Consider the following 5,946-nt stretch of genomic DNA (forward strand, 5'->3'; position numbering starts at 1 on the left):
TTACCTGAAAGTGGCAGAAATCACAGGAAAACAGAATGATAAAAGACTGAGGAAATCTAGACACTGTTCAGACTTACAAATAACAATTCACAACTCCTTTGTAATAAAGAGATCCAATGGCACTTTGGGAAGACCATGTGCTTCGACAGAGGATGTTAATGTCTGTAACGCTTACTATGATTCTTCCTGCCCATCCAGTCTCCCCTGCCTGATGCTTTTGGTTAGTCTATGCTGGTGGTCATACTGCGTTAGCTTCTTACGGCAGCAAATGACACGGTAACCTCTGTATTCCTTTTTCATGGCTTCTGGATCCATTTATCTGTTTTCTCAACAAGAGAAAGCTGCCATACCAGTCATAGGAAAGCCCTTCTCTATTTTAGTCTGGGATCTCTGAACGGTAAGTTTGGTAACACCCACCTGTACATTGATCCAAACTATCATTGACTGTCATTTCAGGGAAAGGTATACAGTCTTCAGGGCTCAGAAGTGAGGTCTACAGCCAGCTCCTGGCTGCTTTAGGAAGGCAGAGAGCTGGTATATTCCCTCCCTGTGGCAGATTTCCTCTCGGATTAATACAGCTACAGAAATTCTAGAGAGCAGTAATGAAGAAAGAAACTGAGTGGCCAGTGCAAGCTGCTGCACGCTGTTGTTTGCACTAGCAGAAGCAGCCTCTAAACCAATGTCATAAGCCCAAATTTATGTCTGATAAAACTTGTCCAGTGTACTGACATCTACTAGACCTAGAGCTCTGCAAACATATGTGGGTCCAGAAACCAGTAAGATGAGTGGCTCATCCTCGATCTTCTATTTAAAAGCTCTAGTTCAACAATATGAAAATGGTAACTCACCAACCTGCTCCTTGTGCATGCACCCTCTGCTGTTGATAGGATGTTTTTAGTCCTACAGAACTGAAGAACTGTGGCGTTAGAAGGGTTTGGCTCAGATCTGGTTAATTCATTGTGACTTCAATTGCACCTAAAACCATTCCTTCTTCTGAAGATGCAAAGGCTAGGTCAGGTTCCAGACCCCAAAGTGAACCTGCCAGTCCGCGATTCCTCTGCCAAACCAGACCATTTACCACCTTAACATTGTGCCTTTCAAGATACAGAAAGCCTGTGGTCACATATAATTTTCATTACTCATTCAAACACTGGAAAGAACTGTGGGCTGCAAGTGAACCAAACACAAAATGAAACAGAAATATGTCTGCATCAACAAGAAGTCATGAAGAATATAAACTCTTCGTATTTCAGTAAGGAAACAGAATTATTATAGCCACCTTTCACACTGTGTCTTCCAGTCAGCTTGCAAGATTTGTATGTCCTGGGCTCCTCTCTCGTATCTTCTGCTCAAAGAGTAAGTTCTGCACATCGGGGACATTGTCTGTTATGCTGGGACAGCGAACAGGACAGAGGGATGCTGGTCCATAACAGGAGCTCTGCTGTAGCAGAAACAGTGGTAAGTTAACTTCAAAATAACAAGATATAAAAGAAATGGTTGGAAGCTGACAGAAATGAGGCACAAAACATTTTGTCTCAACACAAACTGGACCTCTTCCCCTCAGCATCCTCCCAACTCACAACATTCCCCTTAATTCATCTTTTCTAGCAAGGATGAGAGGACAGGACCAACATTTATTCATGTCTCTTGCCCTCCGAGGAAGCCATTCTGACCCATTTCACTACCTGCTTGTGTAGCAACGGACAGAAAAGAGGGCCACAAAATTCAACCCTAGAGGAACTCTTTCACTGAGTGTTCTCTTGGCTGCTCTTTCTTATCAACAGAATTCAAAACTGCTCCTTCATCCACACTGCTCCTATATCTGCCTCTGAGCAGCATCTCTGAAACAAAAATGACTACCCTTGCAATCAAGCGGTGTTTTCTGAAGGAAACTAGAGCTTGTAGGATGGGAAATCTGCTCCCTTTCCAGAGGATGACTGAGAAGTAACCGCAGAACAAGTAGAAGCATAGCAGTTCTGCACCCTGAAAGACACATATCAGACATGTCAAACCAAGGCCTGTGCAGTCATGGTCTGTGCTTAGCATGTTGCCTTTCAGCCTCAGGATTTCACTGTTTCTGACAGTCAGCTCTGCAGACACTCTAATACTCACACAACAGTGTGGCTGTAACCATCTTCTGACTGACTTAATCTCTCTTCTCAGTAGTATAAAGTGCTTTGGCTTTCCTACATCCCTTCAAATGCTCTCATTCCCCTCTGAGCCACGGGGAAAGTCCTGCTTGCGGCTGGTCCTTTCTCTGTTTGGAAGCCTAGAAGCCACCTGCTTCAGCTACTGATGAACTGAGATCAATTGTTCTCTGGTGCTTTCTCATTACATCCATGTGCCTCATTACCACACTCTACCCATGCCCCATATTTTTTACTTCTTTTCAAAAAGGACAGCCTTTCCTTTCTATGCTTCTGCTCTTCTTCACAAAAGAGAGTTTCTGGAGAAAGTCTCTTAACCTGCAGGACAAGGAGGAAAAGCTTGAAGAACAAACATAAATGCTTAAAAAACCCAGATAGAATAGTAAAAGAGAAAAAAACCCCACATTGTCCCTTCAGTAAACCAGAATGTTTGACCCAAACAATAGGTATCTTAGAAGAGGCAGTTTGAGCAGACATTTCCCTATAATAGTGCAAAACACAAGGTAGCAGCCTTCTTTCTCATAGTGTCCCCAGGGCACACAGGCCCCTGCACATGTCCTGAGGGGGACAGGATTACCCAGCCTTTTGCACAGACCCATCACGCACGTGCAGTTGGCACTTCCTCCTTGCATCAAAGATGATGCAAGCTCTGATCTGAGTCCTTCTCCCATCTGCCCTTTTGCAACTATTTTTGAGCCAAGCCCTTGAGCACGTCACTAAGCAGCTTGAGTGGGCTAGGATCCTAATACACAAAGATCCTTAAACTCTGTCAAGGAAACTAAGACTTGCCGGGTATTCGCACGGCTAACTGACCCATCCAGACAGCTATTGCTTGGTATCTCACAGGAAGCCTGGGTGGGCAATCCTGGCTCTTCAGGAACAACGCTGGCTTCAAAACAGGGCCTTGGCAAACCTCAGAGCATGCGTCCATGTGGCAGTGTGCTCTCCCCTTTTCCCCCTTTCCCCGCCCCAGCTCCTGCTCAAGCCATGGCCATCAGCAGGAGTTGTGATGAGTTGCACTTGAACTGTGGGAGATGGCTGGCAACATAACCAAAACACTGTCTGGAGCAGGAACCGAGGTATCTCGTTCCCATGTGAATATGACTACAGGTCAATTATCTTACTCCATAAATATCGGACAGCCCAAGAGCCCTTTGAGCTCTCCTGCACAGCAGCGGGCTGCACAACAGGATCTCCCTGTGAGTGGAGACGCTCGCTTAAGGTTCTTCTCCTCGAGGTTGAGAGATTCCTTGCCGCAACAGATTCTCGGTAAGTGACTAATAGCATGCTAAACTTTGAAATCTTAGCTAAGTGATCTAAGGATTGATTGCGCATATATAATCCTTTAGACATAAACCGTTGACCAAGTCTGGGACTAGGACTGGATCCAGCTGCACCTACACTCCTCCCTGAGGAGTTTAGAAAGCAAGGGAGTCCTTTCTGAACCTCGTGACTCAACGGGAGGGTCTCCCTGACAGCTTGTCTGACCCTGGTCCCTATGCAGTAAATAATCAAGTGTGCCCTGGCATCGAATCTCGTAAACACTGTCGCATTCACTACTAACTTTGTTAAATCACTGTTTTATGTTAATAAATATTTCACTACTTCTCCCATACAAGTGAAGTTAATCACTCCGCCCGCGAAAGTCCACAGGGCAGGACAAAAGACAGCAGGGGCGGGACGGACATTGTCTCCTGCATGGAGGACCACCGACACAAGGAGAACCACCAGCCTTCACTGCCTGTAGTCATGCAGCGCTGCCAGAGCAGCGAGAACACTGTGTCCCCATCAGCCTCTTCCACAGCCTCCCCTTCACCCACTGCAGTGGCACAGCAGGTGTGCATATTCCATCCCTGCTGCAAAGAGGGACAATACAGGTCTAATCTCACACCACTCGGTTCTTGTCTGCTCAAAGCAGAGCAGAAAGTTGGTGGCAGCCCGCTGCACAAGGAAAGGAAGCTGTGAAGAAATGTGTGCTGGCTGTGCAAAGAAGGCACTGAATGAAGGAGTATTCAGCCAGCTAGCCCAGATTTGACTGGCAGGAAAAAAAAAACAACCAAACCAACTTTCAAGGAAAATGCTTCAGTTATTCTCATGTCATTACATGGAAAGTATTAATTCATCAAACTGAAATTTGCTGATAAAAAAGCGTTCTACTGTTGTTTTTGAAATTACATCTTTGTTTTAAAGTGTTTGCTACCATCAAAATTTGCAGGAGCGCTAGTGAGAATCAGCAGGTCTCCTCTGCTGACTGATGGCAGAGAACTGCATGAACGGGAGTAGTGACAATAAGCTGTCATAAACCAGCTCTGAGTGTGGTCCACCCATATCTCACTCATTTGGGCTTTGGGAAGCATGTTTCTAAGTACTCCTTGTAATGGATCCCAGTCAGTAGTGTGCAATCCCAAGGAAGGCACTAATAAAATTCAAATAGTGTGTAATGTGCCCTGTCCTCCCCCAGGCCCAAAGTGCAGTACAATAATGGGTACTGATAAAGCGCTGTGACACTATAGTGCTCCTCTGGGTCAACAGAGGTCTGCTGCCTGTGATTCACTTGCTCCCTGCCCATGCAGCAAGCCTTCAGTGTAGGACTACCGTGCACGAGGCACGCAGCCCTGCAAGGCTAAGAGCATTATGGTTTGTGGGAACACAACCCTTACTCTTCTGCTGCATTTTTTCCCCATTGGCACCTTGCAAGAGCACACAGTGCTGAGATGGCACGAAGCCAAAATCCAGACTTCCTTAGAGTAACCAGCAGAGAGAACAAGGATAACCTAGGTTAAATGACCTCTAGCTCTCTTCAGGATATTCAGCGTAGTGACTTTTCTTATACAGCTTTTTAATTCTGCCAGAGACGCCAGGCAGGCTACCTGAGAGCAACCAGAACAACAGGCAGCATGACGAGAAGCAAATGGGGGGAGATCATGGCCAGGTCTGGTTCCAGCTGTCTGTGCTGAGCTCTGAGAGGTGGGACATTGTGAGAAAGATGACCTGTCTTCTGCCTTCTCCCACTGACATTGTCAGAGGCAGTCAAGCCACCTTTGAAAAAGAAAAATTCCTTTCTTCTGCTTTTAAGGGTTCCCTTGCACCTGTGCCTCCCTGCAAAGCTCCCAAAACCTCCTGTGGACATTAGTGACTCACTGGACTTGGCACGGCAGGGCAGGATACCTGTGTGCAGCAACACAGAAGGTGCACCACATAAAAAGATCTTTCTGCAACACTCTATCTGCACATCAGTACTAACAACTCATTACAGCCCAGCTGCCCTCACTATACTGATGGCTGGAAGTTTCAGATTCAGTTTGATTCTTACAATGAGAGTGAAGTATCTGACCTTTACAGTGGTAACAAAAACACCCTTGATACATGATCCCAGGTGCATCCTCACAGGCAAATGGAAAGGAATTAAAGTTTTTTGTTTGTTTTAAATTTCCTGATGTTTGGGGCCTGATTTGTTCTAAATATTGGGAATCAGCAGCTATGACACAAATATTACTGTGAGAATATGTGTATTAATAGCTGATGCAGAACAACTACATTTTCATCTTTACAAAATACACTTTTCTACCTGAAAAGCAGATGATCAGCATTTCCTTTACCACTGTTACTGCCAGCCCTGCTGATGGTGGCAGCGGAAGATGAAACCAGACTAGGCAACCGGTCCCCGACTACTGTAACTTGCTCTCTGTGGCGTTTAAGGAGCACCTATCAGGAGCATGTGCAGCTGTGCAAATATTAATGCAGTACTCCTGCCTCACATGTGAATTTACGAGGGGAATAAAGGGCCTTTAAGGCTTCT

The sequence above is a fragment of the Larus michahellis genome, chromosome Z (assembly GCF_964199755.1).
Source record: "Larus michahellis chromosome Z, bLarMic1.1, whole genome shotgun sequence".
NCBI classification, from domain to species: Eukaryota; Metazoa; Chordata; class Aves; order Charadriiformes; family Laridae; genus Larus; species Larus michahellis.